At 41.2% G+C, this 12,597-nt stretch overlaps 1 protein-coding gene across 1 annotated transcript in view; it reads right to left on the bottom strand.

The window, feature by feature from the left end:
• Window positions 1-12,597, bottom strand: part of PTPRT (protein tyrosine phosphatase, receptor type T) — a 1,137,038-nt gene that overhangs the window by 452,294 nt on the left and 672,147 nt on the right. The gene's annotated exons all lie outside the window — the stretch shown is intronic.

The following is a 12,597-nucleotide window of genomic DNA, read 5'->3' as shown; positions in this document are numbered from 1 at the left end:
AAATTTCAAAAAAAACTGCTTTAAAAAAAAAAAAAAAAAAAAAGGAGTTGGGCCAGTGAACTAAATAGAAAGCACCATATTTTCCAAAGGTAAAAGGTTATAGTCCCTGCAAAAACACATGCTCATGTTACTAGAGTTATGTGCACAAATCGGGTGAATATGCATAGAAGTCACATGTATGTACAAAGCTGCAGTTGCTTCTGCCCCTTTGGTGCTAATATGTGAGTCACAGGTAAATTTGAAGTCTGTTCTTTTTTGTTCATGCAAATTTGCACATGTACTTACTACAAATGTATGCACAAACTGGTTTAGACATGGCTGAAGTTACCAAAAAAACCTACCATGCCCAGAATCAGCATCCTCAAACACACCCATTCTACTCTGCATGATACCCCCATCCTTCACTAGAAGCAGTGTAATTATGTCCACAAAGCACTGGGGGCAACCCAACTGGCGCTGTCACTCAGTCATTCACGACTGCTAGTTCCCAACATCTTCTCTCTTTCACATAAAAGTCACCAGAATTGAAGGAAATATATTAGATGGTAAATTTTTGTTCTAGGTCTCCATATTATGTGAAGATTTAATCTGAAAAAGCAGGTACTACAGAGAATCAAAGAAGGCAAAGTTCACTAACCAACACATTAGATAGCCATCAGCACTGCTCTTCAAGACCCTGCTAACCAACGCACATGGCAGGAGTATTTTGGCGCTTGAACAAGACAGGGCTGAACAAGTGACTCCTGTCATACAGTCATTATTAATTTACAGGTAGCTGTATGTTCCTTCTGGTTACTATAAGGTCACATACATCTCCTACAGTGCTATCTACTAATTTATACATGTATGACAGCACAATATATTTTCTTCTTTGGCCATTGCATTTTGATAGACATCTTTTTGTACCTTGATAAATAAATAACAACCCTGCTATCCAGAGAAGAATGTAGCTAGCAAGTTCATCATAGCTTCACCTATGTTCCCAGGAACATAAGGAATCTCCCTGCGTTTTAATGACTGAAAATAAGTTCAGACACCTCCAGCAAGTTCCAGTGATCATAACATAGAAGAACTAACAGCACTGACAACAGAAAACTTGAAGTTAGATATAAAGTAAGTTTTCCCACACAGATTGCTGTTAAACCCTACACATCCAAAAAATCATGAAGTCCTTGTCTTCGTTTAAGGAAGCCAAGCGTCAAACTGTATCTAAATGCATGACCCTGCACCACAAAAACCTTGAAAGACAAGGCAGAAACCAATCAAAACATTTTCACTAGGGGATGCTCATGGCTGAGAAAACAGCCAACTGAGCCAGGGGCTTTCAGCTTCAGGTTTGCTCAGATTTTGCCTTTGACGATAATGCTTGAAAGTGTTGCTGTCTGATCATTGTTCTGTGCCCCATCTGAAAGACAGTAGCTACAGTCTACTTCATAGTCAACACATACCCACGTCAGTTAGTGACTGCCAGCACAGTTTTACCCTTCTCGACAATCTGAAAGGAGTAAAAACTCGATAAGCATAGAATATAAGCTGTGGCTCTTTTCCTCCCCTGTATAAGATCATCAGTTTCTGGTGTGAAAAGAGTCTTCTTTTGTGAATAGTAGGTTAATAAAAAAGTGAAAGTATTGTAAGGCTAGTGAATTTATGTAATCCCTGCACTAAACCCAACTAAACAAGACATATTGTAAAAATATTTATGTTCCATCACAATGTTTAAGATAGTACCTATCAGGCAAAGTAGTCTATAAACTCCACAAATCTTTCACGACTCACTGTGCTTAATAATACTATTTAATTCAAGTGAATGAATAATACACCATAATGACTATACTAATATAATAATTATTTTTTGCTTCCCATCTATCTGCCACTACATAAACATAGAAGTCAGATCTATGCATTTTTTGACAATTACCATTTCTTTTCTTCTATTTAGAAACAAATGTAATTACTTCAACTAGAAGAGACAGAACTACTTCTGCAGTAAAGTCAAAACACGCATCAACACTCATTTTCTATAATTATTTCACAAGCAGCTCAGTCTGGCATCTTTCGCAAATGAAAAGAGTTTAAAGGCCTTTGGCTACTTAATGAGCAATATACAATTACAGGAACAATTGAAAAAGAAATGAAAAAAAAAGAGGTTCCCTCCATTCATTTCACCTCTTTATTCATGTCTGTTTTTAAACATGAAATAAAAACAGAAAGGAAAATGATTCTTCCTATAGCATTTGATAGTGTTATTAGCAGTCTTTTCCATTACTTAAGAGTGATGACAAGACTTCAGGGAAGCCCTACATGGCAATACTAAGCGTATACCTACATGTAACTTTTTGGTCATATTTTGACACCAAAGAAAGTATGTGTTAAATGGTACAGTTGTAAATTTGAACACAGACAGGACATAGACATTACTCTGCTTATCCTTAACCCTAATATGGTTGAAGCAATAATTTCTTAAAGCTAGGCACAGAGAAAAAAATGGTTATCTGGCTCTTAATTCCAAAGCAGATAAATGCAATCATTGCTATCTAGAGGACGGCTACATTTAAACTCTTTGCAGCCTACAGTTAGGCCAAGAATTAGATGTGTCCTGGAAATATCATTTACATAAAGATGAAACCAGAATTTAGTAGGTTGTTAATTAGGTGGCATAGACTATGGCAGGCAGGCAGAGAGTACGGAAGAACTACAGATGTCTTCATTTTTTTTACGGTTGTTGGTTGTAGCTGTGTTGATCTAAGGACATAGGCAGGCATGGTTCTTCAGTAGATGTGATATCTTTTATTACACCAACTAAATAGTTGGAAAAATTGTTCTTTTCCAGCTTTTGGGCACGAACACCCTTCTTCAGGCAATAGGAAGAGTCTCTTTTTAAGAACATTAATTATTAGAGTCAAGACCATTGGTGACATGTAGGGAGTGCACGTGGGTTATTAGCTATTCTTGTACTTCTTTCCATTGCTCTGAACCAGAATACTGCTCTTCCCCAAGTATATGCTTGTAAAGATATCCATGATTAAGTAGGACGGTACAATTTCCCAACACCAGAAAGATAGTTTTACCTGCATTAGGGTGATTAGTGGCTTCATACAAATGTTCAATTCTAGCTCTGCAAAAAATTCACTGTCAGAAATGATTCTCAGAGAGGGAGAAGTACATATGTCCAGTTTTCAACCATCCCCTCTCCTCTGCTCCTTGCACCTTCCAGAGACTGGGGTGATCCTGGTCTGGGAAAGGCATGGGTTGCTCTAGTACTTCCAGTTTTGGGGGGACTGAAACAGTAAGGCAAAGCCACTGCCTGCCTCTCACACAGGGATCATCAGGGTGAGAAGCGTGCAGGGAGCACTAGGGGGCTACTCCTCACTCCCCTCCCTATCTATGCAAGGGGCAGAAGCAGCTTTCCTGACACTTTCTCCAGATCTGTACAGTCTCAGTCTCTAGAAGGCACAGAAACCTTTTCCCACAACCCCATTTCTTCTGATCCTATTCAGTCTCCTAGGAGAAACTCTCCTGGGAGTTTTTTTTTGTACTCATTGTAGTTGGGTTATTTTTCTCCTGGAGCAGCCATTTTTGCTCTGTGAGAAAAAGCTTAAACATCTGCACATTTTTTAGTTTCTACTAGGAGAACAGAAACTCTTCTGGTAGAAACTAAATGTCTGTACATAGCCAGTGACATAAAAGAAGTTACGAAGCAAGAGGATTATGAAGTTGTGATGTGTATTGTGTTGTTTCACCTCAGACACAGCCAAGTGCCTCAACAATGCAGAATTCTATTAAGCACAAGGTGCAGAGGTAAATAATGCATTTCATTCAGATTTAAATAGTTTTACAGTCTGTTCACAGGGAGCTGAGCTCTAATTTGGCAGGGAAGAAAAATTAAACTTCTAAAGATAAATCTATGCAATCTTGGCTAATTTGTAAAATGCTGTCAAGTAGTTTGCTATCAATTTAAAGGATATTCAGTCTAGGGAACAATCGGAACATCCCCAAGCCAGATACCTAAGCAGAATAGAAATCTGGATGTTTCAGGAATCAAGGATGAATTTTAATGACTAGAAAGAAAACTAAGAGGGGAAATTGGCTTTCAAATCTTCTCCTCCCATACCAGTTCATGTTTCAAACTGCCACTTATGACATAAGACAAAACCTGATTTTGCCTCATCTTTGAATAGCAGAACCAGTAAGAAGGAATCCTGAGGTAAACTTCTACTGTGTTTTAACGGATAAAACCAACATGCGAGAACCATATTCCTGGGATGAAGACCCAGAGGTCTGGCTCCCCAACTGCCCCTGAGTTGATGCAGCCTAGACAGGTTGCTTAAGCTCCCTGTGTCGCAGTCTCCCCACCTGCAGCTGGAATGAGGAACCCGTTCTGTTATGGATTAGGTTAAGGGTTCACCAGGTGGTTCTGAGGGTGCATGAAACACAGCCAGTCACTACAGGGGTCTTTTCTCTGTAATTAGGTTTTAAACATCATGTTTCTAAAATAAAACCACCTTCTTGCAACTTCTACTCTTCAGAAGCCATGCTCTACATTTCAGTTTTCTATACTACCGCCATGTAAAATAGCATCTCCAACTTTTCATAAAATACCAAAGGACAACGTTCAGCCTGAATGGGAGTGACATGGGGAGAGAGGCAATACAATGACTGTGGAAGGACATATTGTAGCAGTAAAAACGTGATGGATGTAATTAGGCTAATGCCAGCTAATATGTAGAGGGTGTTTCCATAAGACAAACTTGAAATATGACTTGTCTCCTGACTAGCTTTTCATATGGAACCTGTTATTGTGAAATCAGAGCACTCTGATCCTGGACTCTGAAGGGCTTTTTCTTCACTTGCTCCCAAGTAGGTAATGCTGTTTAGGGGCTGCATAAAAATTAAGAGACTGCATTTTTAAAATTTCAAGTGTTTCAGGCAGCCTGTGATTAAGTTATTATATTGCATGTTTTCCCGCTTCTCTAAAAAGTGTTATATTGACTCAAATAGACTCTATTGACTCTATTGAGAAGGTCCCCCCTGCAGCCCCTCTTTTAGTGAAGGAAAAAAAAGTCCCTTATCTTACATTTGCATACCAGCAAACCTCCCTATGTTGAATGCAATCCATGCTGAGCATGACTATAGAGCACATGGTTCATATTGAGCAAACACACTGATGGGAACCTTTTTTTTATTTACAGTTTTATTAAAAACACACTTACCACCCTATGCTTATAAAGCTTCACACAGTGAGCATCTTTGTTTTACCCAAATTTTGTATCGCAAAAAACAACTACATATCCAAAAACATACAACTACATAAACCCTTAAACAACACACATCAACTTCCCACAGAATCCAAATCCTTACAGAAATCATTCTTTATATAGAGATGGTATACTCTACAGAGAGGATGATGCCTGCCAAGTGTCAAGAAGATCGGTGCAGGGGTTTGGGGGGAACAGCACCCCAAATTCTTGAAAGCAAACCTTATGTTACCTCTAGGTAATACAACATAGCACGGTGAAAACTGCAGGGGTGGTAGCTGTTACTGAGGCCACAAAGCTTGCCAAGTTTCAAGAAGATTAGTGCAGGGGTTTGGCGGGTACTGCCCCTCAAGCTGCGGACAAGCAAAACTCACCTCACGGGTACTTGTGGGACTGACTTTCTCTGTCTTGGGGCATGGGAGAAACCTACAGGCCTGGCTGCTAAGCTACTGTGTTACCAGTTACCAATCAATCAATCATGATTCACTCAGGGACTAAGGACTCAGGGACCAGCTCACTACACAGGATATAGCTACTACATAATGACTACATAATTGAGCATCAATTAGCACCTACAAAACCAGGCTAAGGAGATGAAAGAATCAATACAGACAATCAACTGCACCAAGACAGACAGTCTTGGCACGAGTTTTGTCTGTCAGCAGCTAGGGGTGCAGGGCCCCAGACTCCCCCTGCACTGATCTCCTCAACAGCTGGCAGCATCGTGGCCACAGCAGGGGCCACCATCCCTGCAGCTGTCACCCTGCTGCGCCTTAACACACACGGTGTCACTCATGGAACGAGTTTTCCTTGTCTGCAGCTTGAGGTGCAGTTACCCCCAAACCCCTGCACTGATCTCCTTGAAACTTGGCAGGCTCTGCAGTTTCGACCCCCCTGTGTTATATAACACACAGCTGTGACATTAATTGTGCTTTCAAGAATTTGGGGTACAGTTCCCCCCAAGCTCCTGCACCGATCTTCTTGAAACTTGGCAGGTTTCATGCTCTCAGTAGAAGCTACCATCCCTGCAAGTTTCATCCAAATTGGACAAAAAATCAACAAAGTTATAGATATTTCATTGATTCCCCATTATACCCTATGGCTGGATCTCTGAGGCAGCTCCGAAGCTTCAGAGCCACTTTGGCTGGATCAAAGCGGAAACCCAGTCCAGAGCTCTGGATCACATCATGGCCATCTGAAGCGGCCGGATCCGAAGCCGGATCAGAGTGCTGCCAACTCTCACAGGCCTATCTGATATACTCTTCATTTTCTCAAAATTGCAGCTGCGTGAAATAAGGTGCTAGGTGCTGCTTTCCCCTCTCCCTCCATCACTACCTTGCACAATATGTTTACATATTTCACATAGAAAAAGTATCCCAAATCTGCAGCCCCCAATCCCCCATCTCTCTTGCTTTGTGCAATTCAGATCTAGCCACACTTTCTCTTCGCATTCCAGAAAAACATATGTATTTCCATCTGTACTTTTGTTATCTGCCACCACATGTGTGGGAATACAATTCCTGCATATAGAATAATCAGCAGTAGCACAGTCTTAAACACTGCCACTTTTTCCAGCAAAGGACAGTGTCCTTCTGGACCATAACCAAAGTATTTGCCATAGCCTTGCCATCACTTTTTCCTATACTGTATTACCTCTCCATTGGGATCCCTAGCACTCTGATTTATCTCTCTCACTTGAAGGTCCAATTTCTCCAAGTCCCTCCAGTTCCCCACTTCCATATGATGATTTTCAATCTATTTAGTGTAGCTCCCATCACTTCTCAAAACTCTGAGGTATGCTTTAGCAACCTTTCCATCAAAAGTATCTCTCTCTGTACTACATTGATATCATTCAAGTATAATAGGCATATTACCTCCTCCCACTCCACTTATGACCACCTGTTTTCTTATTCTTTGTGTCAACAGTTCCATGACTCACAGAAATAATAGTGGCCACAGAGGGAACCCTTGTTTCATCCTATATGGATTTTAAAGGCCCCACTTAGGTGCCCATTAATTTGGACTTGACTCTCCACTTCTCTATACAATAACTTTATCAACATATATTTTATTCTGGGAACCCCATTTTTCCTAGCACTTTGAATATGTAATCATAATCTACTCTGTGACATGCTTTTTTCTAAATCTAGGTTTGCTATAACTGTGCTTTTTTCCCCTCTTGGATGTGGGACAGTGTATCTCTGATCACTTTGATTACTTTGGAGATCCTTCTACCTGGTATTGTGCATACTTGGTCTTCATGTCTTATCTTCTGGAGGTTTTTCCTCATCCTCAAAGCCAGAATCTTGGCCATTAATATTCATTGTCTCCAGTTTTTCAGAAGTTCCTTCTTTCCTTTCTTAAAGAATAAGATTATAATGCCTCTTATAAAATCTTTCCTTGCCTCCTGTTTCTGTTACTTCCTCAAAATCTTCCACTATATCCCTCCCTACCTGTATCCAAAACCTCTTGTCAAATTCCATTGGTATTCCATCTGCTCCCAATGATAATTTCCCTACTTTAAAGGTTTTTAACCACTCCTTCACTTTATTTAAGTTTATCTTTTCTTCCATCTTCTTTGCTTCCTCCTCCTCTACTTTCTCTTCAATTTCTTCCAGAAAAACCTTCATCTTCTTCCTGTCGATTTCCTTCTTGTGATATAGTTCTTCATAAAATCTTGCTGCCTCCAACACACCTTCTCCTGCTTTTCTACCTGGATACCACCACCATCCTGCACTGCTTTTAGCTCTTCTTTCACCATCTTCGCTCTAGCCAAAAAGTATTGAGACCACTCTTCACTTTTTCCCACCCAGGATGCCTGCACTAAAACATTTTCTCTCTTATCTTTCTGTTAAACCACCTTTCTATCTCTTGCCTTGTTTCTTCTAGTTCTTCTCATGCCAGTCTTCCTTCTGTGGCTTCCTTTAGCAGCTCCTGCATCTTTCTTTGCAGCTCTCTAAGCTCTTAAATTCTTTTCCCCATGGTTCTTCAGCCTCCTTTCCTGAAGAATTCTCTCATCCTCTTCTTCACCATTATCCACCATTTTCTTGTACTTTAAAAATATTTCTTCAGTGTTCTCCACCCCTCATACTCTCTTATGTACACTTGACATATCTCTTGCAAATGTAACTTCCACATTCCCCTTTCTCTTATGGGGCTCTTACCAAGACTCAGTTCCACCATCAACATTCAGTGATCATTAAATACCACAATTATGTTTTCTTTCTTTCTTATCTCTATTTCTTTGATACAAACATAAAGTCAATTCTTGATTGTTTCTTTCAAGTGGTGTCAGTTCTAGTGCAAGCTGTCTCCTCTGGCCACACATTGCTTAGTGACTCTTCTTTTATTATATTTAACAGTCTGGATGAACTGTCTAAAATTCCATTCTCCTGTTCTGTCACCCACTTCTGTTATGCAAATGAAATCCCCCACTATTATCCACTGTCTCCTTCTGATCGTGTAAACTGCTAGCTTTCTAAGCAGAACCTTCTTCCCCTCCTGCTTTGGTGGCATATATGTTGAACACTTCTAATTCTGCTCCCCTGATAGCATCATTTGGTGCAGTCTGCCACTGATGATGTCTTCCACCTTCTTTGCTTTCAACTTTGGATTCTTGAATAGTATTACCCCTTCAGCCACTTAGTGTTCATTGGTCCCTGACCACCAGGGTGGTCCTCAACTCCACCTTTTCTTAAAGCACTTATAATCCCTTTTCCCAAAATTCCATGTTTTTGTCAGCAGATTACATTTGCCCTTACTTATTTTAACATTGGTTTGATCTATTTCCATCTTTTGGGATAGAGATGGACCCGACAGCCCTGCACCTCATCTGCATATAAATTTTTGGAGGGCCCCAGGACTTGTGATAAGAAGATGTAGTTCCAGTCATGGGGGTGGGGGGGAGTGGCATTAATTAGCACATGAATCCTTTGTGCGGAGTATCTGCAGTACACACACACATACTGCGCAGTGCTGGGCTGTGGGGTCAGCATGACTTGAAATGCTGTTGAGTCTGCTTGAACCCAGCCCAATGAAATATATGATGTCATAAGCTTTTTGCTCTGAACTAATAGCATGCATAGTTTGTACTGTGTATAAGTAGGTACAGAAGTGGTGCTCAGAGGTGTATTTATGGAGTACCTGTGCTAAAATTGCAGCAGTCTGGTTTGAGTTCACATTCAGATTCACAGCAGTCTTGTGTTCCTCTCTGCAGTTTCTGCTGGCCTGTTTGTCCATTCCCCCACTTTACTGTAACATGCAGTTCACTTCCACATTGTGCCGGTGGAGGGAACAGAGCCCCAGCTGGGTCTGGCAGCAAGCAGGGAGAGGACAGGTGCCAGGGGAAGATGATGAGGGGGGCCACCTGACCCTCCCAGCCATTATTTTCCTTGCTCTAGCAGTCAGAGGGGGGATGCTTTCAAAACAACACTCTGATAATTAGATTCTACACCTGCAAAATTGTAACAAGTTTATAATTTTTCCATATACAGAATCTAATTATTGGGGGGAGGGGGATTGTCTTATATTTGGGTTCATTTTGTATTCAAGTAAAGACAGTACTTCACATTTGAACACGCTTGTGCACAGCACAGCCTTTATAACCAGAAGCCTCACAATCCTGTTGGTCTTACAGAATGAACAATGGTGAATAAATGCAGTGACAATATTCTCTTAGAAGATGATGCCTAGCTGCAAGATAACACCCTTCTAATACCGGGCACACTGAGCAGGCAGTCAGGAGCAGACGGATGGCACAGCACCTTAAAGGGGTATTAAATTGTGCTCTGAGCAAACAGAAGTTGAACTCCATTTATTCCCACTATCTGTGCAGTTCAGAAATTCAAATGCTATTTTTTTCCCCACCGAGGGCTGGAGAATTAGAAAAAAAAAAAGTTTAAGGGAAATAAAGAAAATAGGCCTGACAGCAGATCATTTAGAGATTTGATCAGACGTGCTTAACAGCATTCATTCCAGCTTCACCATATTCACAGCGCACTCAGTAGCATTATGCATGATGCTTCCCTTTTGCCCTGTAAATTGAAAGCTGAATATTAATATCATAATGGCTTCATAAAAAAAGGCTGCTATACTGCACCATGCAGACTACCAAGAAGCTGTGCCATTCTGAAGCATCATGTCAAATTTCCACTTATAAATGTCTCCTTAGTATGGTACATCTTGACACCTATATATCATGTCAATAATCCATGAAATATCCAACTTTGCAAAACACACTGACTAGCACAGTCCATGCAGCCTATGCATATTCTTTCCAAAACATTAAAAAAAGAAGAATTCAAACCCAGGGCAAGCTTTCTAGGTAGTTGATGATAATTCTAGCTATGACAACTCTAATGATATAACTGAAAGTGTCATGATTTGGGGTAGGGGCTCTTGTAAGACACATAGCAGGAATCTCAGAAATCCTCCATGACACTCTTACAGTTATCAAATGTAGGCATTAGAGGCCACAGTGTCACTCATCCTGCAGAGAGTAGCATCCTGCAATACCCACAACCCCACTAAACACCAGGTAAACTTAGCCCTGCAGCAGATGCAACACAAAGATGCACCCCTTCCGGAGGCTGCCACCAACATACTCACCTACAGTGAAATGCAGCAATGAGTTAACATAGAAACCCAAGAAAAACCTTCCTCAGCAAACTGGAGACAAAAAAAAGAAAGCTCTGGATGGTCTGTCTTGCCAAGCTACAGAGCTGCAAGATCCATCCAGTGGAGAGGTGGGAAGAGTCTACAAATAGGAAAGAGGAATAGGGGATAGAAACCTGGGAGCTAATGCCTGCATAATCATAGAAAACTGAATCTGCAGCCTGTGACCACCACATACTCATACAGGAACTGAAAACAATTAAAAAAAGCCCAATTTCATGAGGGATTTATTTTCTCCCCCCATTTCTGACTTTCTGAGCTTCCATGACCAACAATATTGTAACTGCCATATGTGCCACAATTCCAAAACAAAGGGGTTTTAAGAGTAGACTTGTCAACACACACCATGCATTTCTCTGCTTTGTGGGCTGAAATCCAGTACGTTATTGTTACTCCTGTGTTCTGAATAGACAATTAGGCAACCTCCAGTGGTGTGCGAAGGGATGTTCAGAGCTTCTTACACTGTCCTCATATTCTCAGGAGGGAACAGATGGAGTGCTAGAGTGCTGCAGGCTACATTTTGCTATTTCAGCTCTGATTCCTTCCAGGAAAGAATTTGAAGATAATGAAGGTGATATACTACCAGGAACTGTGCCCTTAACCCAGGAGACAACCTAAGGTAGGATTTCTTTCATAAACTCTTAAAAGCCCCTTGTATTTGGTGTTTAAAATGCTTTCCTTTCTTCTGTCAACGCAATCAAGAACACCGTCTGAAGTGATCACATTTGACAACTCCCATTTAAGTATCACATCACATGCAATGTGAGGTTCTTTGTTCTTCTGCGGAGAACACTGCAATTTCTGCATTATTTTTATGGAACAGACAACTCAGGTATCTGTTTAACCTTGAACTGCTGATCATCTGACCTCTAGGGAATAACTTATTTCCAGAGACACTTGCTAGAATTGGGGAACAGTTAATCTCTGGACTAACGCATACCTCACAGTAGACATGTCTGGGTCAGGCAAGCTACCAAGACTCATTGACACTTGAACAGGCCTGTCTTAGCAATAAAATAGATCTGTTAAAGATACCAGACAATCCAAGATAACTGGTTCTTCCAAGTGCACTGGTGACCAGGTGAAATGTCATCATGGAGAAGTAGAGAAGATTCAGTCAACAAGGCTGACAAACCAGTTATTATAGAAAGGGGCTCTCACCAGCCATGTTAGATTAAAAGGTAAAGAGCAACTGAGTTTAGAGCCCTTCACAAAGCATGTCCATCTGTTTGACCTGAAGCAACACATGTCCTTGTAGAGTGACTTATACAGAGTATCCAAAAGACTGGAGCTATGGGAAAAGGTACTTGTGGGAGAAGAGAGTGGGAAAGAGGAACTTACAGCAGTTTGGCCACATAGGTCTGTTCTGTGAAAAGGTAAGATTGCTAAAGAGGCCACAGGAAGAGACAGAGATGTAGCTTCTTCAGACCCAAGATAGCTTAAAACAGGGGTGTGCAATTATTTTGGCCAGAGGGCCGCTTAGGGCCAGGTCAACACCCTTTCCCTCTTCCCACACAACAGCTTGCTAAAGCTCCTTAAGCGGCCCCCATGTGTGAGTGATGGGGACATGGGTGGGAGAGGAGTGGCATCAGGGAGTGGGCCAGGCAGTGCCGGGGCTGGGATTGGGATCGCTGTGTGGTGACAGAGCCGTGATCTGCTCCCTATATAT

The sequence above is a fragment of the Gavialis gangeticus genome, unplaced genomic scaffold (assembly GCF_001723915.1).
Source record: "Gavialis gangeticus isolate Ggan-Ray unplaced genomic scaffold, GavGan_comp1, whole genome shotgun sequence".
NCBI lineage: Eukaryota > Metazoa > Chordata > Crocodylia > Gavialidae > Gavialis > Gavialis gangeticus.
The sequence above is the reverse complement of the archived record's forward strand: the minus strand, read 5'-3'. Positions and strand labels throughout refer to the sequence as shown.